The following is a 24,035-nucleotide window of genomic DNA, read 5'->3' on the forward strand; positions in this document are numbered from 1 at the left end:
TGAGCTCTTTGCTGAATGGACAGGAGAGAGACCAAGCTCCGATTGGGTGAAATAGGATCCAGTTCCTGATTGGCTGAGGTAGGATCTGGGTCCCAATTGGCTGAAATAGAATCTGGGAGCTTGCCCTTTCAATGCCTACACTTCCTTCAGTATTCAGCTCAAATATCATCATCTACAAGAAAATTTCCCCTACATCCATCTCTAGACTTAAGGTGACTTCAGTTTCCTTTCTGGGTTATTCCAAAATACCCATTCACATCTCCACCATTGTACTTAACTCTTTGTAAAAATCCCTTTGTGCTTTAGGACAGTCTGTATCACTTTACTGTGAACTCCTTGAAAGCCAGACCAAGTCTTATTTTTTTTTTAATTCCCAACACCGCAATAGGTAGTCAGTAAAGGTTCACTGAATGAATGAATAATTCACAGAGTCTAATGACCTAAGGAGAAAACTGTGGTTTGGAGAGGCAAAATGGCTTTCCTAAGGCCTCATAACCAGCTTGACACTTGTATCCAGCTCTTCTGACTTCATGTCATTAAACTTTTCTCTTCATACAATAGCTCAGAAGTTCCTAACCACAGGAAAATGGTTGTTAATTAGGTCAAAAAAAAAAGATGAAAGCCAAAGAAAAAGTCATTAAGAGACTGAGACTAAAGTCATTACGGCATATAGGTATATTTTCTCTTAAGAAAATTAAGAAGTGGCTTGCTGAATTGAGATGTCACTCCACCCCTTCAAGGAAAAAATGCTGAAAATATCATACTTAGTATTCAGGTTTGTATTTGGTGAATTTATTTCTAAGATTAAAGATATAAACAAGCTCATTAAAGAGTGTTAAAAATTTGTCAAACATCAGATAGCTGTTACATAACATTTTGAAGTCTAGGTTATTATATACAGATTGTATCTCCATTTTTAAAAATCCCATGTTCTAAAAATTAAGGGAAAATCACCACTTAGGTCTTTCCAAATTCCAAACATTTTGAAAGCATTTAGAGCCAATGGGGAATTCTAAAACCTGGCAGAGAGAGGATACAGAGTTGTATTATTATTCCCACTCAAATTTATTGTCATTTCAGCAAAGGGGAATATCAGATGGGAAAAGGTTCGGATTCTTTTCCTTCATAATTGTTTAAAAGCCAACTTTTGTATGAAAAAAAAATGAGTTTTCTGAGAATAATTCTCTGCTTTATCCAACCTCCAAATTTAAAAATTACTTCTTGTTCATTACCAGGAAGCTGGCAAAAAGCACCACTTTGATCAAAGTAATTTTTAAGTTTTGGAGGGAATCTAAATGATACAACCTTCATTCTTATAAAACCACAATAATAATTACAATAATAGTTCAATTGTACCTATTATATGTTGTAAGCCATGCACTATACTCAGTACTTCTTCTTTGTTAGCTTATTTAGCCCTTATAATAATCCTGTGAAACAGGCTCTAGTATTGCCTTCACTGTACAGATGAGAAAACTGAGGCTTAGTGAAATTACATAATTTTCTCCAAGATATCCAGAGCTTATGTTTTTAACCTCTATTTTAAATAGTGAATTTTTGTTCTAAATAGTCTATTCTAATTAGTTAACCTGTATTGTAAATAGTCTACAGACTCTTCTAATCAGTCGACAATATGATTGCTTTTCCAAAAGGGAAGTGTAGTCTTTCAGTTGCCTTAGTAATAGAGGTCAGATCAGAAGTTTTACCTTGTGCAAATAAAGTTACAGTGGAGGCATATTGCCAAATATTAGGCATCATATTTCAGATAAGATAATAGCAAATAAGAGTTCAGCCAGGGGAGGATGACAAGTACAGCAAGAGTCTGGAAAATATATGGATTGAGCATGTCATTTAGCCAGGTTGCAATCAATTTTTTTAAACAATGTTTTATTATTATAGAGAGAGTACATGATTTTCATTGTGGAAAATAGAAAATACAAAGAAAGAAGAATGTCACATCCCATTATACAGTAATCAACATGGTTAACACTTCAGTGCATATCTTTGAAATATATGTATCCTTTAAGTCCCTTGTAATCTAGAATAGTCCCTTTTTTTATGACTGTTAAAGTCTATAGGCCAATTGTCCTCGAGAATATCTACCTTTTTTGATTTGTCTGGTTATATGTTCTTTTTCTTTATCCCCTATACAAGTGATTTTAAAGGTTTGGTGGATTCGAGTGAAACACCATGGACAGAATATCATAGGTGATGATGTTGTGTACTTCATGCCTGTCATATCACATCAGAAGACATAGAACTACTAGTTCATCTGCCATTAATTTGCTAAAATTGACCTTCACTGGAGCAATGGCAGTCTGAACCTTCTGTTGTGTAATTTTATTTAACCTCCTGTGACTGGAAGGATTCTGTGTAGTATTAGTTTGGCACCAAATGAATGTCCAGGTTCCCATCAATCATTTGCCTAAGAATTTTAACCTTGATAAACCTTGTCTGAACTGATAATTTAACTAAAATTTATGAAATGAAGTTTTCCTAATTCTGTCATTCTGTCTACATTTATTAATGGCCTTTAAAGTAGACCTTTCCTTCACCAGCTGGTCTGGGCTTCAGTACCCACTTCAATCATTATGAAGTTTGCCAGGATGATGTCTCTGAATTGTTAAATCCTGTAAGTATATAAAGAAACATCAAGTTAATGGATATGTTTATAATGCCTAGAAAAAAAAGTATGAAATTGTCTTTATATATTTAAACCTGGCCCTTTTTAAAAGAAAGTACATCTATTATGCATTGTTCTGGAGGGAAGCTTTGGAAAGGCAAATATTAACCCAATAAAGGGAATAACTTTCTTGTAATTGAAGATGCCTATTAACAGAAAGGTTTTTCTTATGAAGTAGAGAAATATTTGTCTTTGGAGGCCAAAACTATCATGAGTGTAAGTCCTTGAGTCTATCCTCCTCAGTTGAAATATTAGAAATATAACATTAAAGATTCTCAGCATAATGGAAAATCCAATAGAAACAGTGCTGAATCTTGTACCAACACCCTAGAAATCATACTAATAAGCCAACAAAAACCTAAAAAACCAGTAATATGACCAAATCTCAAGAGTTACAAAGTGGGTGTCCATATCTTTGCATCTTCATACTGGAGGTGATAGAAATGTTGTTGGAGGAAATGGGGGCAATGGGGAAGTGAACATGGGTATGAGTCTCTGAGGGAAGTTAATATTTTAGGATTGAATTGTATACCTCAGTTTCTTCCCTGCACCAGGAACATTTTATATCCTCCAATTAGGTACACTGAATCCTGGACTAGTGCATTTAACAAACTATTAGGAGAGTTTTAATAATGACTTTATATTACTGCACTATCTCTTACTGCTCTCCTCGCTCTCCATTTCCTTCCTTTCTATCCCTGCACATATCCCTATTCCTTAGCTTACAGAAAATAATCGATCCTAAACTAATAATGAAAACAGCCTAGGATGCGGTGGGAAGATAAGCCACATGTTACGTGTCATATATCAGAACAAATAGAATGTCTGTCCTGAAGACCATGTAGTCATACGCCACACCCATAGCCACTAATGTTACTAGTAACAACACAACTCTAAACCAGAACATATATTCTATATTGATAGTGTTGGTAATAATGACAACTTGAATTTAGTCCAAAGTGGCTTTCACTTTATAAATTACCAAACCAGCAAAATTACATGAGATCAAGTGCAAAATTTTATGTGATGAAGAGTGCAAATGAGTAGACATGCCTCTCTAGGGCCTCCTGCTATTTTTCCTGGTAGTACACCTAAAGTTTAGTGATCAGTATGGCCCAAAATGAAATATAAAATCCTCCAGGTTGGTGGACACAGGCCCATTGGTTGTCTTTTATACTACTTGGCCAGGGTAGAGACACATTATTTCCAGGTAAGAAAATCTGTGTTGTGCCAGAGCGTGTTTCCATGTTGTAGTTCTTGCTGCATCACTTCAGTTTCTTGCATTTTCAGTACAATAGGTCCCGCATGGTCTATCACACTTGCCAAAGAGAGCAAAGAGGACTCTATTTAAAAGGAAACATAACTCAGTGGGCCAAGAAAAAGACTGGTTATGATAACTAATGAGTCAGTTGATTTTAACTTAAAATTGATTAGCACAGGATACATATCCTTTTGCTTTTCTGCTCTCTGCTTTCCTTTCTCCACATGCTAAGCAGAGCTAGACAAGGCCTGCCTCCCTGGTTATCCTCTCTTTTCTCATCTTCTTTCCAGGCAGTTATGTAGTTAGTGACCCAATGACCCTTATTTCCCTTAGACCGGCATTAGGGTAGCAGTTGATTGTCATTTTTTTCCAATTTCCTATTGATCTTTATTCTTAGATGCATCATAAACCCTGTGGTAATGACTAGAACAGGGAAGAATTTAAGCATTCTAGAATTATAGCAATAATGCCATCAAACTAGCAACAAATAATGCCTTAATTCTATGTGTGTTTTTAATTCTCTCTTACTGTTGAATATTTCCATTCCCAATAATATGCCATTTAGTATACACTTTCTTAATTATTTTATTTTTAATATATTGGTACCCAACCTTTTTCATCAAAAGCTGTGCTATTTCCTTACTTGGAAGCTGGACCAAATTTTATAGGTAAAAGACAAAGTCCTCCACAAGAATGCCCTCACTTTAGACACCAGCCACATGTTTGGGAGTCCTTGAGCCACCCTCAATTCTGACCATCTGGCCACAAAGTCAGGAGGTTCCCACTACCCCCTTAATTTTGATAATTCCCTAAAAAGATTCACAGAACTCAGGAAAGCACCATACTTATGATTATAGTTTTACTATAGCAAACACACACATATCAAAGCCAGTCAAAGGGAGAGAGGTATAGAACTGGGAGGGTTACAATGGTGAAGCTTCCATAAACCTCAGAGACATGTCACTTTCTTGGTACATCCACTTGTGACAATACACAAAATACTGCCAACCAGAGAAGTTCATCCAAGTCTTTGGTATCTATAGTTTTTATTGGGGCTTGATCACATACTGCCCATGTGGCTGACCTATAGGCTCTTGTCATTCCTAGAGGTTCTGGCTAATATCTTTAGTCTCCAGTTCCTACAGAAAGTTGAACTGATATGGCAAGTTACAAAACCCCTATCGTAGATCACATTGTTAGACTGTTCAGTGGTGAAAGAGGCCAGGCAAACAAAGACACTTTTGTCAGGAAAGACATTCCAAGGGCCTAGAGATCTGCTAGTAGTGGAAAGCAAAGGTCAAACTCTACATAGGTAAAGTTGATTCTTAGCTATATACCTCCCAATCCTGTTATAGAGCATGCATTTACAATTTTTGATCAACATTTAACTAAACAATCCTGTCCCTTAATCCTATATAGGACTTTTATTCAATGCTAAATTAGTGATTTTAAAGTTTCAGTAGTGCATGCACTGAAGTGTATCTTCCAATTATGCCTGACAAAAAGTATGCATTTATTTGATTAAAAAATAAGTAAAGGAGGATTCTAGGCTGGTTGTGTGGGCAGTAAATCTCCTTGAATCATAATAAAACAGAAAGAGCAAATAGGATAACAAAAGCAAAAATGCATCTATAACTGAATTTGGTGATAAAATATTCCCATGAACCTAAAATATGAACAAGTGGTGATAACTTACAGCTATAAGATCTGTCAGTATTTGTGAAGGAAAAAGCTGAGGGAAGGCAATAGGGTATCCTTGAGAATAGGAGAATCTCAGAATAATCATCAACAGGAGCTCATTAAGAGGTGCTAGGAGAGAGAGGATTAAAGATGGCAGCATGAGGTGAGAGAGAGTACTCCTCCCAAAACCACATATAATACAAAAATATAGTTAATACAACTAATCCTAAAAGAGCAGCAGGAAAGAAGGCAGTTCCAGACTGCATACACCTGGAGAAAAGAACAGACCTCACAAAACTGGGTAACATACCAAAGCCTTGATCTGATGGGACCCAAGCCCTTCCCCAACCCCACCTCACTGGTGGGAGAAAGAGAAACTGAGTGGGGAGGGGGTGGAAGCCTAGGACTGCTGAACACTCAGCCCTGGAGATCTGGTTTGGGAGCATGAACCTACATCACATGGTGCTCTGGAGATTAGTGGGGTTGGAAAGCTAAGACAGGAGGAATACTTGGAGAGACTGAGATTCCAACCACTTGTGGAAAACAGGGATCCATATCTGGCTGCTTTGGGACAAAAGAAAGGCAGGCAGTCTGAGAGACTTCTTAACAGTGAGAGGGGTGCTAAAGGGACAAAGATTGCACAGAACTTGCTGCTCAGGAGAAAGGATAGGTGGACAAAATTTTCTAGGAATACTCTGCCCAGCAGTTTGGGAACTTTCAGGAGCTTCAGGCACTCCATTCCCCTGGCTGGCTACTCAGCTCTGAGGCCCCCACTATGATACACAGCCTGCTACAAATTCCTCCTGGACTGCCAGCAGCAGCTCACAAACCAGCAGTCCTTGCTCTGGCATCAGGCCAGCCAGAGGGAGGTCCTGCCTACAGCAGCTACAAATGCAAAGCACAGAGGCTTACACTGGTATGCTCAGCCCACTGGTTCTGACAGTGGAAACAGGCACAGCAGCCAGAAAGCAGGAAACAGATCTTTCCTCCACCCAGCACCAGCGCCACTCCCTTGTGACCCCCAACATCACTCAAGAAGCTGAGCAGCTCCAGAGAACAGAGCTTCTGGGCAATAGAGGGTGTCACATACAAATATGAAACATCAAAGGAACCTGGCTCAAACCAAAATCCCCCAAACATCAGAATTAAGGCCAAGTGAAACTGAACTTATCAATCATCCTGAAAGATAGCTCAAAATAAAAATCATGAACATGCTTATGGAGGTAGAGAAAAATATTAAAGAACTCAGGGATGAATTTAGGATAGAGATGTAATCATTGATATTCCATATCTGAAATGAAACATAAAATGGAGGGATTTAAAAGCAGATTAGATGTAGTAGAAGAGATGGTAAATGGAATAGAAATTAGAGAAAAGGAATACAAAGAAGCTGAGGCACAGAAAGAAAAAAGGATCACTAGGAATGAAAGAATATGCAGAGAACTGTGTGACCAATTGAAACAGAACAACATTCACATTATAGGGGTACCAGAAGAAGAAGAGAGAGAAGAAGGGATAGAAAGTGTCTTTGAGGAGGTAATTGCTGAAAACTTCCCCAATTTGGGGAAGGAGACAGTCTCTCAGGCCGTGGAGGTGCACAGATCTCCCAAAACAAGGGACCCAAGGAAGACAACACAAAGACATATAATAATTAAGATAGCAAAGATCAGGGAAAAGGACAGACTTTTAAAAGCACCTAGAGAGAGAAAAAGATCACATACAAAGGAGAAACCATCAGGCTATCATCAGAATTCTCAAAAGAAACCTTACAGGCCAGAAGGGAGTGGATTGTTATATTTAATGCAATGAAACAGAAGGGCCTCAAACCAAGAATATTCTACCCAGCAAGATTATCATTTAAATTTGAAGGAAGGATTAAACAATTTAAAGATAAGCAAAAGCTAAGAGAATTTACCTCCCACAAATGATCTGTACAGTGTATGTTGGAGGGATTGCTATAGATGGAAGTGTTCCTAAGACTACATAGCTGTCACCAGAGGAAATAAAACCACAGTAAAGAAAGTAGAACAATTAGTTACTAAGCACATGTAGAATCAAATCATCTACCCCCAAAGTCAGTCAAAGAATAGACAAAGAGTACAGAATATGATACCTAATATATAAAGAGTGGAGGAAGAAGAAATAGGAGGAAAAAAAGAACCTTTAGGTTGTATTTGTAATAGAATACTAAGTGAGATAATAAGTCTGTTAGATAGTATGGGAATTACCCTTGAACCTTTGGTAACCATGAATCTAAAGTCTGCAATAGCAATAAGTACATCCCTATCGATAATCACCCTAAATGTAAATGGTGTGAATGAACCAATCAAAAGACATACAGTCACTGAATGGATGAAAGAACAAGACCTGTTTATATGCTCCTTAGAAGAGACTCACTTCAAACCAAAAGACATACACAGACTAACAGTGAAAGGATGGAAAAAGATATTTCATGCAACTAATAGGGAGAAAAAAGCAGGAGTTGCAGTACTTGTTTCAGATAAAATAGACTTCAAAACAAAGAAAGTCAGAAGAGACAAAGAAGGACATTACATAATGATAAAGGGGTCCGCATCTAACAAGAGGATATAACCGTTATAAATATCTATGCACCCAACACAGGAGCACCTACATATGTAAAACAAATACTAACAGAATTGAAGGGGGAAATAGAATACAATTCATTCATTTTAGGAGACTCCAACACACCACTCACTCCAAAGGACAGATCGACCAGACAGAAAATAAGTAAGGAGACAGAGGCACTAAACAACACATTAGAACAGATGGACCTAACAGACATCTACAGAACACTCCATCCAAAAGCAACAGGATACACATTCTTCTCAAGTGCACATGAAACATCTTTAAGAATAGATTATATACTAGGCCACAAAAAGAGCCTCGGTAAATTTAAAAAGGTTGAAATTGTACCAACCAGCTTCTCAGACCACAAAGGTTTGAAACTAGAAATAAATTATGCAAAGAAAATGAAAAATCCCACAAACACATTGAGACTTAACAACATGCTGCTAAATAACCAATGGATCAGTGACCAAATAAAAACAGAGATCAAGCAATATATGGAGACAAATGACGGCAATAATTCAACACCACAAAATCTGTGGGACACAGCGAAGGCAGTGCTAAGATGGAAGTATATTGCAATACAGGTTTACCTCAGGAAAGAAGAACAATCCCATATGAACAGTCTAAATGCACAATTAACAAAACTAGAAAAACAAGAACAAATGAGGCCCAAAGTCAGTAGAAGGGGGGACATAATAAAGATTAGAGCATAAATAAATAAAATTGAGAAGAATAAAACAATAGAAAGAATCAATGAAAGCAGAAGCTGGTTCTTCAAGAAAATAAATAAAATAGATAAACCCCTAGCCACACTTATCAAGAAGTAAAGAGAGTCTAAACACATAAACAGAATCAGAAATGAAAAAGGAAAAATCACTATGGACCCCACAGAAATACAAAGAATTATTAGAGAATAGTATGAAAAATTATATGCTAACAAACTGGACAACTTTCTAGAAAAATACAACCTTCCCAGGTTGACCCAGAAAGAAAAGAAAATCTGAACAGACCAATTACCAGCAATGAAATTTAATTGGTAATCAAAGAACTACCTAAGAAGAAAATCCCTGGACCACATGGCTTCACCGCTGAATTTTATCAACCATTAAGTGAAGACCTAACACCCATCCTCCTTAAAGTTTTCCAAAAAGTAGAAGAGGAGGGAATACTTCCAAACTCACTCTATGAGGCCAGCATCACTCTAATACCAAAACCAGGCAAAGACACCACAAAAAAGAAAATTACACACCAATATCCCTGATGAACATAGATGCAAAAATGCTCAACAAAATATTAGCAAACCAAATTCAAAAATACATCAAAAAGACCATCCATCATGATAAAGCAGGATTATTCCAGGGATGCAAGGATGGTACAATATTAGAAAATCCATCAACATCATCCACCGCATCAACAAAAAGAAGGACAAAAACCACATGATCATCTCCATGGATGCCAAAAAAGCATTTAACAAAATTCAACATCCATTCATTATAAAAACTCTCAACAAAATGGGTATAGAGGGCAAGTACCTCAACATAATAAAGGCCATACATGACAAACCCACAGCCAACATCATACTTCACAGCAAAAAATTAAAAGCTTTTCTTTTAAGATCAGTAACAAGACAAGGATGCCCACTGTCCTCACTTTTATTCAACATAGTTCTGGAGGTCTTCACCATGGCAATCAGAAAACACAATGAAATAAAAGGCACCCTGATTGGTAAAGAAGATGTTAAACTGTCACTGTTTGCAGATGACATGATATTGTACATAAAAAAAACCTAAAGAATCCACTCCAAAATACCAGACCTAATATCTGAATTCAGCAAAATTGCAGGGTACAAAATTAGTACACAGAAATCTGTTGCATTCCTACACACTAATGATGAACTAGCAGAAAGAGAAATCAGGAAAACAATTCCATTCACAATTGCATCAAAAAGAATAAAATACCTAGGAATAAACCTAACGAAGGAAGTGAAAAGACCCATACTCTGAAAACTACAAGACACTCATGAGAGAAATTAAAGACATACCAATAAATGGAAACACATCCCATGCTCTTGGGTAGGAAGAATTAATATTGTCAAAATGGTCATCCTGCCTAAAGCAATCTACATATTCCATGCAACCCCTATCAAAATACTAAGAGCATTCTTCAACGAACTAGGGCAAATAGTTCTAAAATTCATATAGAACCACCAAAGACCCCAAATAGCCAAAGCAATTGTGAGAAGGAAGAATAAAGCAGGCCGCCCTTCTTTAACTTCCCAACTTGAAGTTTCACTCCCCAACTTCAACCTCTATTACAAAGCCACAGTAATCAAGACAATTTGTTACCACCACAAGAACAGACCCATAGACCAATGGAATAAACTAGAGAGCCCAGATATAAACCCAAGCATATATGGTCAATTAGTATATGATAAAGGAGCCATGGATATGCAATGGGGAAATGACAGCCCCTTCAACAACTGGTGTTGGCAAAACTGGACACCTACATGCAAGAGAATGAAACTGGATTATTGTCTAACTCCGTACACAAAAGAAACTCAAAATAGATCAAAGACTTGAATATAAGTCATAAACCCATAAAACTGTTAGAAGAAAACACATGCAAAAATGTCCTGAATATAAAGATAAGCAACTTTTTTCCTGAATGCATCTCCTTGAGGAAGGATAACAAAATCAAAAATGAACATATGGGACTACATCAAACTAAAAACTTTTATATAGCAAAGGACACCATCAGTAGAACAAAAAGGTGTCCTACAGTGTGGGAGAATATATTTGAAAACGACATATCTGACAAGGGGTTAACATCCAAAATATATGAAGAACTCACGTGCCTCAACAAACAAAAGGCAAATAACCCAATTAAAAAATGGGCAAAGGTTATGAACCGACAATTCTCCAAAGAAGAAATTCAGATGGCCAACAGGCACATGAAAAGATGTTCCACATCACTAATTATGAGGGAAATGCAAATAAAAACCACAATGAGAAATCACCTCACACCAGTTAGGATGGCCAGCATCAAAAAGACTAAGAACAACAAATGCTGGCAAGGATGCTGAGAAAGGGGAACCCTCCTGCATTTCTGGTGGGAATGTAAGCTAGTTCAACCATTGTGGAAAGCATATGGAGATTCCTCAAAAAACTAAAAATAGAAATACCATTCAACCTGGGAATTCCACTCCTTGGAATTTACCCAAAGAATACAATTTCTCAGATTCAAAAAGACATATGCACCCATATGTTTATTGCAGCACTATTTACAATAGCCAACATATGGAAGCAACCTAAGTGTCCATCAGTCGATGAATGGATAAAGAACAAGTGGTACATATACACAATGGAATACTATTCAGCCATAAGAAAGAAAGAAATCCTACTGTTTGCAACAACATGGATGGAGCTGGAGGATATTATGCTCAGTGAAATAAGCCAGGAGAAAGACAAGTACCAAATAATTTCCCTCATTTGTGACAGTAATTTTTACAGACTCCAATGCACTGAGATGGGTAAGGCAGTCACTGTAAGGTTAGAAGTGTTAGAAACATATGGCCTCAAGAGCTCTCAAAACCAAAAGACATAAGCCCCCTATTAGGACAAAGTCACAGTTAGGAGAAAATTCTTGGAATAGAATTCGAATTGCAACAGGCACAGTGGGGAAAAAGAATAAGAAAGTCCAGATGAAAGTGGGAGGGAGGATGAGAGGCAGCAGACTTACGAAGCAAGCAGTTATGTGTTTTTCTACTTCTGGAAAAAATTGAAAAGGGAGTCCTAATGTCACCCCACCAGAAAAGATATCCTGACCCAGCTCTGCATTTCAAAAGTACAAGGAAACTAGTTTTACTATGAACAAGCAAATAGAGAAGAATCACAGTTGAATCCAACACAATTTTATTATAAGACAATGAAAATAGGGAGAAAAATAACAGCTTCTGAGATGGCTCAAATATGAAGTACAGAGAAGAGAAAGCTTCAAAGAGAAGCAACTTCAGATATCTGAACTTGGTCTGCATTAATTTTTGGCCAACAATTAAGTTGTACAAGGATAGATTAAAACTCTGCAAGGCCAAGAAAAGCTATGAATTAAATGGAGATTCCAGAGCTTGCACAGGGTTGGGAGATGTTGAAGTTCTGCCTAGCTGGAATGGAAAGACTCAGTGAACCCCCAGGCATTCTACTGACACCCAAGAAAGGCCAAATCTAATGAGTAGGCCATTCTATCCCTAGCATAGTCCTTCCATACCAACGCTTATACACAGTCCTCTCAGGGATCAAGCTGACCCACAAGTAAATTAATTACCTCCCATAACAAAGTTCAACCCTCTTTACAAGAGAACAAAGTTGTCCAGCATCAAAATTGTCCAGCATCCAATAAAAAATTACTAGACATGAAAAGAAGCAGGAAATGGTGACTTACAACCAATAGGAAAATCAACCAATAATAAAGAAATCCAGAATAACAGAGATGATATATCAGCAGACAGATGTTAAGACAGATATCTTCAAGGATATAAAGCAAAACACAAACATAAGGAAAGCATCTAACAGGAAATCTCAATAGAGAAATGGAAATTATTTTCAAAAATCCAATAATTTTATAACCAAAAAATACAATATCTGGCATAAAAAAAGCACTGGATGGGCTTAAAAGCAGGTTAGACACCAAAGAAGAAAATACTTTGGAACTTGAAGATAGATTAATATAAATTATTAAATCTGAAGATCAGTCAGAAAGACAATTGATAGAAAGTGACTGGAGCCTCAGGGACTTGTAGAACACCAGCAAACAGTCTAATGTGTAAGTGAATAGAGCTCAGATATAGATCCATATTTTAACAGTCGGCTTATTTTCTTCAAAGATGCCAAAACAATTCAATGAAGAAAATAATAGTCTTTCCATCTAACAGTGCTAAAACAATTGGATATTTGTATGGGGGAAAAAAATGAATCTGGACCCATACCTCACACCACACAGAAAAAAGCTCAAAATGGATAACAAATATAAATGTAGATTCTAAGAAACTACCTAGAAGAGAAAAGGAAAAAAATTAAACTTGGGATAAGCAAAGATTTTTTATTGATAGAGCAGAAAAATTACTAACTATAAAAAATAAAAACTGATAATTTGGACTTCACCACAATAAAGATCTGTTCAACAAAAACACTGTCAAATTAAATAGCCAGCCACAACTTCTGACAGGAGCTGTATGCAGAATATGTAAAGAATTCCTCTAATTCAAGAATAAAAAGGCAACCCAACTTCTTTGGACACACCTTAAAAAATGTTTTTTAAAGAGCAAAAGACTTGAGCAAGCACTTCTGAATGTAACACATGTAAAAGTTTAATAATGAGACGCAAGTGCTCAATATCATGAGTCATCAGAGATGCAAATTAAAATCACAATGAGATACCACTACATATTCACTAGAATGGTTAAAACGAAATAATCTTACTGTCCCAAAAGTTTGTGAAGATATGAAGTACCTAGACCTCTCTTACTTTGTTAGTACAAGTATAAAATAGCCCAACCATTTAAAAAAGTATTTTGGAAGTTTCTCATAAAGTTAAATACACAGATATCCTATGAAACAACAAGTCCACTTTTTAGTATTTACTCAAGTGTAATGAAAACACATGTACATGAAAGTCATAGTACAATATTTGTAACAGCTTTTTTTCATAGTAACTAATTATCTCTCAGCAGAAGAATGGTTAAACAAATAGTGCTATACCTATACAATGAAACACATCTCAGCAATAAAGAACTACTTTCATATACAACAAGAATGAGCCTCAAAAACTTTGCTGAATGAAATCCACCAGATACAAATAAACACATATTTTATGATACCATTTATATAAAGTTCTAGGACATACAAAACTAATTTGTGATAAAAGAATTCAGAGTACCAGAGTACAGACAGACTACATCTGGTGGGGTATGTGGGGAAGGTTATAATTGGAGAGTTGTATGAGAGAAGATTTTGGGGCAATAGAATATTCTATGTCTTGTTTATGGCTTGAATGTGTATATACATTTCTCAAAATTCAACAAAATTTATGCTTAAAATGTATGCATTTCACTCCATGAAAATGATATTGCATTAAAAAGGGAAAATCAATACATAAATGTTGGCAAATCTAATCTGGAAGAATATGAAAGGGATAACCATGACCAAGTGGGATTATTTCACATATGCAAGATTGGTTTACCCTTCCAATTTCCAATGGTTTTCTCCACTAATGAAATGAGAAGAAAAAGCATGTGGTCATTTAAATCAGAGATTGGCAAACTTTTTCTTATTAAAATTTTAAAGCTTGAAGGATAAACTTTTTCTTATTAAATTTTAAAACTTGTTAAAATGTTAAGCTTGAAGGACACATGGATCTATGTTGCAACTAGTCAACTCTGCCATTGCAGTGCAAAAGAAGTTACAAATAATACATAAATGAATGGGCTTAGCTGTGTTCAACAAACTTTATTTATGAAAACAAGGCACTCAGCTTATGGACCATTATTTGCTGACCCCTAATCTAGATAGTTACATTTGTGATACATGATTTTTTTTTAAATCTTGGAAAACTCAGATAGAAAAAACTTCCTTAATGTGATTTTTAAAAATCTGTAACAAATTTTATAGTCATGAAATATTGAAAACATTTCCTGTGAAATTGGGAACAAGATACCTGTGATCACCACTTCTATTCAACATTATACCCAGGAAGGTTAAGGGGTAAAAAGAAAATGTAAAGAGAATGGGAAGAGAGAAATCTATCATTATTTGCATATAGTATCATTGTGTACCTAGAAAATATAAAAGAATCTAAATGATCAGTAAATTTAATAAGATTGCTGAATTCAAGGTCAATATACAAATTTCAATGGTATTTCTGTACACCAGCTATATAGAGAAAACAAAAACTTTTTTAAATATGTGATTTATATAAAGTATGAAAAACATCAAATATCTAGGAACAAATCTAATCAAGAAACACAAAACTGATGCAAAAAAAATGCAAGACATTTTTAAAGAATGTAAGTAAAACCTAAATAATTGGTAATATAATATATGTCCTGGGTCAGAAGACTCAATCTTATAAAGTGGTTCACTATCCCCAGATTAATATACATGTTCAATTCAATCCAATAAAAATGTCAGCAAGTTATTATTATTATTTTTTTAACAGCTGAAAAGCTAATTATAAAGTTAGTATGGAAATACTATGAACCAAATAAAGCTACGACAATCTTTAAAAAGGAGAAAGCTGGAGGGCTTATACTTAGAGATGTGAAAATCATAAAGCTACAGTGACTACAACTGTGGTATTTGAATAAGAACAAATCTACAGAAAAGTGGTGATTCCAGAAAGATCCATATATAGTCAGCTGATATATATAACAAATATGATACTTCAATGCAGTGGAGAAAGGGGATTGTTGTCAATAAATGGCTCTAGATCAACTTAGTGTATATAGTGTATAAATATAGTGTATATATGTATGTGTGTACATCTATATATTAATATATATGAATATTCATATATATACATATATATTAATCTTGACCTATTTCACACCACAAAGAAAATTCTAGTGAGACTGCAGTTCTAAACATGAAAGGTAAAACAATAAAGAACTTAGAATTAAACACAGGAGAGCATATTTATGACACTGAGGTAGGCAAGGATTCTTAAACATCATATAGAAAGCACTAGCCAAAAATATTTTAATGACCAAAGGTACTATTTTAAAATTTAAAATGTCTGTACATCAAGACTTGACCAGACATTTCACAAAAAATAGACAAAGTGGCCAAGACACATATTAAAAAGGTGTTCAACTTCATTATTCTGTGGAAAAATTCGAGTTAAAACCACAGTAAGTTATCACTACAGTCCTACCAGGATGGCTAAAATGAAAGACAGAAAAACCAAATGTTATCAGGATGTAGAATAATTGGAATTCCTATACACTGCTGTTGGGAATATATTAAGACAATCAACCTTGGACAACTTTTTGGAAGTGAATACTATAGCTGAATGTATACACACTCTATGATGCAGCAATTCCACTCATAGGTGTACACCCAACAACAATACAAGCATATGGTCAGCAACACCATGTTTTAGTAGGTTCACAGCCATGCTATTTCAAATAGCTAAAAAGTGGATTTTACTGAAATGCCCATCTACCTTAGGATGACTAAATAAACTATAGCACATTTACATAATGCAATACTAAACAGTAATGAGAAAGAACAACTTAGACAACCATAAGAATGAGTATAAGAAATATAATACTTAGTGAAAGAAATCAGAACAAAAAAAAGTACATGCTGCACGAATCCATTTAGATAATATACAAAAAGTAAGGAAATGAATCTATGCTGTTAGAATGGTTACTCCTGGAGGGTCATCAGCTGGAAAGAGGCATGGGTGAGGAGCTCTGATGAGGGGTTCTGGTGGCTGCTGACAGTGTTTCTCACCTGAGACTGGTTTAATGGGTGTGCTCGCTTTGTAAAAATTCAATGAGCAGCCTACTTTGATACCTGCACTTTTATATGTATATATATAATACTTCAGTGAAAAAAATTTTAATGGAGAAATAAATAATCCTGGAGAAGAGAAAAAAATTTAAATGCAGTAAGGTTTGACTATGAGTTGATAATTATTAAATCTGGATGATGGGTATATGAGGGTTGATTTCATTACTCTTGTTATTGTTTTATATGTTTGAAATTTTCTGAAATATAAATAAATGTAACAGTTGAAGAAAAGGGCAAAGATAAAGATATGTGGGTTTTATAGATATATAAATATGAGAATAGTGCCCCTGTGGAGAAGGAGAGAGGTGAGACATACTACTATTTTTGTTATAAACATCTTAGGACTATTTGTTTCATAAACTATGTGCCTGTATTACTTAGATAAAAATAAAATTTCAATGTCAAAAAACAAAAGTAGTTGATCTGTTTTTAAAGCCAATAGAAGGGAGATGAAGAATTCTTACTAATGATAAAATCACATTTTGGACTTATATTACTCAAACTGGAGTAAATGAACAGAAATTAGAGTTAAGAGGCCTGAGATACCATAATTTCATATAAAATTAATTTAGCATTTGTAAACTAAAATAAAAGGAAAGAAAACCAATAAGGAGCAGTAACTCCCTGCAAAGGAATACTTGGGAACAGGAATTTTGGGAGAGAGAGAAATTACATATTGTTCAATACTGTACAGATAGATTTTTAACAATGCAGTAAGTCAATTGGATTTTTCATTGAATCCTACTCCAAGGAGAACACTTTGTGAAATCTGAGCTAAATATGGTATTAATATGCAAAGCAGGCACTTTACTTTTTATGGAACTTATCTAAGGTAACAATCTCTAAAACCCAATTGATAATTCCGATCTCTCCTCCAAGCCAACTAGGATTCTTGGGCCCTATGGTAAACTCAATGGTTTGCCCAGTCAATACAAATGCACTTGCTCACTTCTACTTTAAGGTTGGGAAAGCAAAATACTGTACTTTCTATCCTAGGACTGTTGCATCATGTGACTGGGTTTCAACAGTGACAAAAAAGCATGCGTCAGCAAGGCAAGTCTCTGCATTCCTGATAAAAGGGACAGATACTTAGAGAACTCACTGAAGTCCAGAACAGGTAAGCCACCTCCTTAAAAAAAGGTAGTCTTATTAAGGCTGATTTCTTTAGAAGCACTAGTGCCTGTCAGTTATCTGGTTTTAAAGCCTGTATTTAAATCTGTACATGTTCAAATGTTTAAGTTCAGTATAGGACTACACTGTAACAACAAAAAGTACAAATAATTTTTCCATTTGGAGATTTCCTCAAGAAGCTGTTATACTCCGTTATAGCTAAAACTATTCTAAAACTAAACTCGATGTGCAGTTTATGTATAGTACTATATCTAATAGCCATGCTCCTTAACAGCATATGATATGAATGATCTGATAGCACAGTTGGTTCAATAATTATCCACTCAACCACACAAATACTTGTCTAGGAAATTGAATCACCTCAATTATCCAGTTTGGGGATTCATAATAAAATGTTGAATAGGTTTTTATCTAAATATGTTGACTATTTTCCTCTTATAAATGTGTCTCTAAATTATATAATTTGTCTAGATAGTGAACATGATTTAATAGAAGAAGAGGCATAATATTTGGAATCATAACTAGTTTCCAGCTCTAGCTGTGCCATTCATCAGATGCATGATTTGAGTAAATTATTTAACCTCTTTGAGTCTCAATCTCTTCATCTATAAAATGGGGCCACATGATTATACTGTATATAATTAGTTTAAGTAATCCATGTAAAATGTGTGATCAATACATGTTAGTACCTTTCCTGCTTTCATAAAATCCATCTCAAAGGTCACTATCATTGATAAAGATGCTGAGAATCCATGGACCATTAGCATCCAAAGCAGTAAGGAACACATTTTTTATCTTAGTTGTTTAAAACGATTTATTTTTTCAAATTGCTCAAACAAAAACAATGTATTATTTATAGCAGGATCTAGATCTACTTTCAAGGCCTCCAGGCAAATTCAGCCCATGAACTATTTTACTTATACCTTCCCACTAGCAATGACCCTGATTAAACCAGAAGAGAAGTAAATATTAAAGCATGAAAGGTTATTTAGGGATGGATGAGAAGAGTGGGTTTCTACAAATGTAATCACAAACATTTTAAACTTGCCCCAAAGCAAAATGACTGCGCATATGAATTTTTGTTTTAACTACTTTTTCAAGCTCTTAAGTTGTGTGCTGCCAAATCTGCTTAAAAAGCATATTCATTACTGCACTAGGTGATTAGTGCATTTAAAGGGGACACCACTGCATGAGGTATGTTCTGTACTACAAGCTACTAGGAGGGGGGAAACCATGTTACACACTGGTAAGAGGGGAAGAAAAGGAAAGAGTACAACAGCTGTGTCATCACTTGCCTTTTGACGCTTCTGTTTGATAGAAATAAATAATTTTCTCTTGACCAAAGAATATAGTGATGGCCTAGGAGATTTTCATGTCCTTGGAGAATCAAAAATCAGTTTTTCTCCACTGGTTGAGTAGGTGCACTTCCCGTGGGGATGTGATCAGAGTCTCCATGGTAGGCTTTCCATACCACAAAACTGTGGCCATCCTTACCCCCGTGCTCCAGCTCCCTGAGAAGCACCCAGTGTCAGGGAAAACACCACTGCTGGGAGGAGTTGTGTAAAGCAGAAGAGAAACTGAGGTTCACTGAAAATCATTTTAACCGAGTGTGATATGAACAAATCAGTAGGTGACTTCACTATACTGGCAGAAATCTACAGGAATAATTATTTTTTCTGAAAGTGTTCTATAATGGAACAATAAAGATTATGTACCTCCTTTCAGTGGAAAACACGTCCTATGGATGAGTCAGGCTCTTCCCGGAAAATATGACCTCTGTTTTTTAGCCTCAGTGAGAAGCTCAGCTGGAAATGGTGATATTTAGATCAAATAACCTAGATTGATGATTCCCCAGAACCAATCTGCCAAAAGATACTGGGCTGACTGGATAACAGCCCCCTGGGGAGCTTGTAAAAAATACAAACTCCCAGGCCCTGGCCAATAGATTTTGGTTCTGTAGGTCTACGACAGGGCTCAGGAAAATGTAGTTTAAAGAACTTTCCAGGTAGTCTAGTTAGACAACTTATGGTGCATCCATATAGTAATAGTGCATATAAGAAAAAGAATGAGGCATTTATGTACAGCTGTGGGCCAATCTGCAAGATGTTTTATTAAGTGAGAAATGCAAAAGTGTGTATCATATGCTATCGATGATGTTAGAAAGGATAAACATATATTTTTCCTTACATGTGTGTGAAATATCTCTTGAAGGTTCCTTCACAAAAAGCTGATAATGCTTTTGCCTCTGTAGTGAAGAACTGGGACGTTGGCAGATAGGAGCAGGAGAGAGATTTTTCCACGGTGTAACCTTTTGTACCTTTTGAAATCTTAGCCAAGTAAAAATATTAAGTATTCAGAAATGATTGGAAAATATTGTTTCTATAATGACAAAGTGTAGCTTATAATTAACTCCAGGTAACTTTGATGTTCACCAAGGATTTTAATTACTGGCCATGAAATATATAATATGTGACATATTATTGCAATAATATGTAAATAGGTAGTATATAACATATCCATGTCTCTAAGAGATTACAGATTTCTCCTTCTATGAAGAGGGAGCACCAGAAAGCTAGATGCAGGGCAGTTGCGTTAATGTGAATGATACACTCCTGGCAAGTTCACTTATATATTATCTGTATAGTTCAAGACTAAGTTTCAATGATAGAACAAAGGATGGTGGGTCTGTTTGCCAGTTACTTTGCCATCTCCTAATGGAAATAGCAAAAATCCAGCTTGTAATTTAGTCAGCCAGTCATCTTGGAATTATGTAATTCTGGATGATTTTTTTTTTGTAACTGGAGGGAATATGGATTATTTCAAAATATATACCTGGAGACTTTAATGTTTTATACCACACCACTTAAATTAGTTAAGTTCAGAATCACATTAAATGCAGTCACATCACTCTTGAACTGAATTTGACTAACCTTCTCAAGAAAAAAATCTTCACAGAAAATATATTTGAGTGATTCATTTGGTTTTTATTTAGAGTTGATCAAGAAACACCCACTCGGAGAACATTTCTGTATTTTCTGAGAGACTGTTATAGACACTGTGACCACTGGGCTTCTTAATACCACTTGCATAAGTCATAATTTCTCCATTTAAATTTTTGTCCCAGAAAATGTTTTTAAGAACTGTGTGCTTCCTTTTGTCAGATGAAAACTGCTGCTAAGAACCTGGGGGTTGAATTTGATGTTCAACCAGAGTATATGACAAATTTCTGACAAAATTTTGGGATGATCTAGCTGGGGAAAGGAGAAGGAAAAATCGAGTATCACCTATTTATAAAATTTACATAGCATAATTTGTAAAAGGCAATCAAAACAATCTTGTACTTGTTAACAGTTTTTTACAATTTCTGATTTTGGTTAAAATTTGAACTCCCTATGCAAAGTAAAGCAATTGAGTAGATAATAACAAGGCTCCTTTCTTTGACAGGATCTTAGGGATAAACAAGCCATTGAGAAAAGTTCCCACCATTCATGTAGTGATCCTTAAGTGGGTGACTAATGAGTGCAAACCTTAAATGGCTGGGCAGAATAGTGGAAATGTTTTAAGAACTGAGTTTCGGTCCCAAAGAAAAACTGGTATGTTTGAGTCATTCTGACCATATGGATGACTTCTCAGGCACCAACCAAATTCTTCTCACTTTCCCTAGTCTTTCCTTTGGTTAGGACCCTGCATAGACCCAGCTAAGAGAAATGACTGATACGCATCTTGCAGAATATACGAGAAACCTGCTTGGACTAGGCTGGGGAAAAAAATGTATCTTGTAATAACTGCTGAATGTAAAATGGAGCAGCAGCTTTAGAAAACAGTCTGGCAGTTCCTCAAAAGGTTAAATATAAAATGACCATATGACCCAGCAATTCCACTCTCAGGTGTTGGTTTCTTATTTGTCCATCCCACATGGTAACTACAATTAATCTACTGTATGAATTAGGGAAGAGGGAGAAATTGTTGCCCATTCTTAAGTCAAGGGTCATTTAGAATAGTCCAATTATATCGGATTCTGTGTTTATTGTCTCTACTTCCTTCTGTTTCATACATACGTCTCTATTTTTTATAGGTATATTATACATTCAACTTTTTTACCAAAATATTTTATCTTGTTAAAAATAATAACATACCTAGTGTTGATTATTAAAAATACCAAAACACATCTTGAGCCTAGTACCCAAAGACAGTCACTGTTAATATTTTGCTACTTTATGCCTATTCTTGGGATGTATTTACATATACTTACATACATTTATTTTATAAAAGTGGGAGCAAACATTTCACAATTGTCCTAGCGTAATTTTCCCAATTTCATAACATAATATGCTAAATTCAGTTCAATGTTGTACAAGATCCCATGTCAGTAGTGTAAAACCTCTATAAGCCCTTGAATAGTGGTGCTGGCTGAGGTCCTGTGGATGGTAAAGGCAAAGCTAAACCTGGAATATGTGCTGGTTCTAGCAGAGATGAATTGCGGCCCCCTGCAGAGTGGAATGGGTTCAGAGAGTTCAATTTGTCACCAAGTAGGGGGTTTTTGTCCTTGAGGATTATGCTGTTGGACTTAGCATTGGTCTCTGTTGCTGGAAAGTGGGATATTTGGCAGTGGCAGAAGCTAGATTAGCCTTGATGAGTGGAAGCCATGCTGCTGGGCCTGTGTGTGTAGCCTCCATCCCTGCCACTATGACTTCTCCATTTATGTGACTATTGTGCTAGTCCTGGGCCAGTGGATGACAGAGGCTAGCTGATAGCAACTGGCCTTGCCATTCTGTATTTCTGGATTTTTAGTGCCCCTTCTATGAAGAATGATAAAGGAGAGGAAGATGCTCTCTAGAAGGCATTATCAAGTGATACAAAGATCTTCAAACTTGGGTTCCTTCCCATACACCAATCCACATACACCTTCCCAGATGCCCTTGCCACCAATCTTTCAGTATTTCTTTCCCCTGGTCCCTAACCACCAGCCAAATCATTTTACTCTGTTCATGGATTAGTATATATTATTGCTTTGGTTCACCATTCTTTCCATGCAAGGTAGATGACTAGATGCATGTCTGAAGTTCTGCCCTATGTGAAGACCTTAGAGACACCCTTGAGGGAGGCCACAGTGCAAGAGCAGTCCGCTTTCAGCTTACGCTTCATATAGGATAGACCATGGGTTGGGCTTTTTCTTCCTCAGTGACCTAATCATTAGGGACCCATAGGTTTGTGCGAAGGGAGAGGTGCCAATGCAGCTTTATTGTGCCCTCCATCCTGCTTATGCTAGATTCTGGATCTACTACTTCCATCTTATGATGGATTGCTGCTGAGTCCACGTGGCCCTATGACTTGACAATTCCCAGAGGACTCTGCTGAGAGCCATCAGCTGCCAATACTCCAGCAGCTAAAGGACTGAATGCCTCAGCTCATTCCTGAAAAAGGAACTTCAATTCTCTGATGCTGAGAATTTCAGCTGTTTCTTATTTGTTTGTTTGTTTAGTTTTTATTTTGCTTTTTAAATAACACAACTTTGAAAGCTCTTGTCTCGCCTGAGGGGAATTGCCCCTGGGCAAGTTCACTCTGGATTCGGATGAGACCAAATAACAGCAATTGAACATTAGGGGTAAAAGGGTTTATACCAAGCTTTATTCTCATGGTGGCAAGTCAAGTGCTAGAATCATGTCTGGCTCTGCAGTTAAGCAATCTGTCTCCGTCTCTGCCTCTGGGTAGACCTGTTTATATAGTAACATCAATAATAATGGCTCATGTGAGCACTAATCTACTTGGTAGGCCAATTACATCATCAAGCAGTTTAGGGTTAGATGAGAACCCTGGTCATAGGAAATTTCATTTTCCCTGCAATCTTAATATGAGCAGATAGTTTACTAAAATTATTTAAAAATGGAGAAGTAATAAGATGATGAGAAATGAAGCTAAGAGGATTGGGTTCAGGTCCCAGTTTTACTATTATCTTTGAATTTTATATTTGGCTAATCATTTCACTTCTCAGGGCCTTAATTGCCTTATCTATATTATGAGACAGTTGCATGATATCATTTTTTCCCAATATAGAGTCTACTGAGAAAGTAATAAAAATTCAAGAGCAATTTCCAGCATTTTATAACATCTAATGAAAATAATT

The 24,035-nt window shown here is 36.0% G+C and overlaps 1 long non-coding RNA gene across 1 annotated transcript in view; it reads right to left on the reverse strand.

The window, feature by feature from the left end:
* Positions 1-2,178: 2,178 nt before the first annotated feature.
* LOC140847693 (uncharacterized) overlaps positions 2,179-24,035 on the reverse strand; it is an 86,486-nt gene continuing 64,629 nt past the window's right edge. Inside the window, exon 5 of the long non-coding RNA XR_012127741.1 lies at positions 2,179-2,630. This is a non-coding gene — a long non-coding RNA (uncharacterized lncRNA). The remainder of the gene's footprint in view (positions 2,631-24,035) is intronic.

This window comes from Manis javanica, chromosome 2, assembly GCF_040802235.1.
Source record: "Manis javanica isolate MJ-LG chromosome 2, MJ_LKY, whole genome shotgun sequence".
NCBI classification, from domain to species: domain Eukaryota; kingdom Metazoa; phylum Chordata; class Mammalia; order Pholidota; family Manidae; genus Manis; species Manis javanica.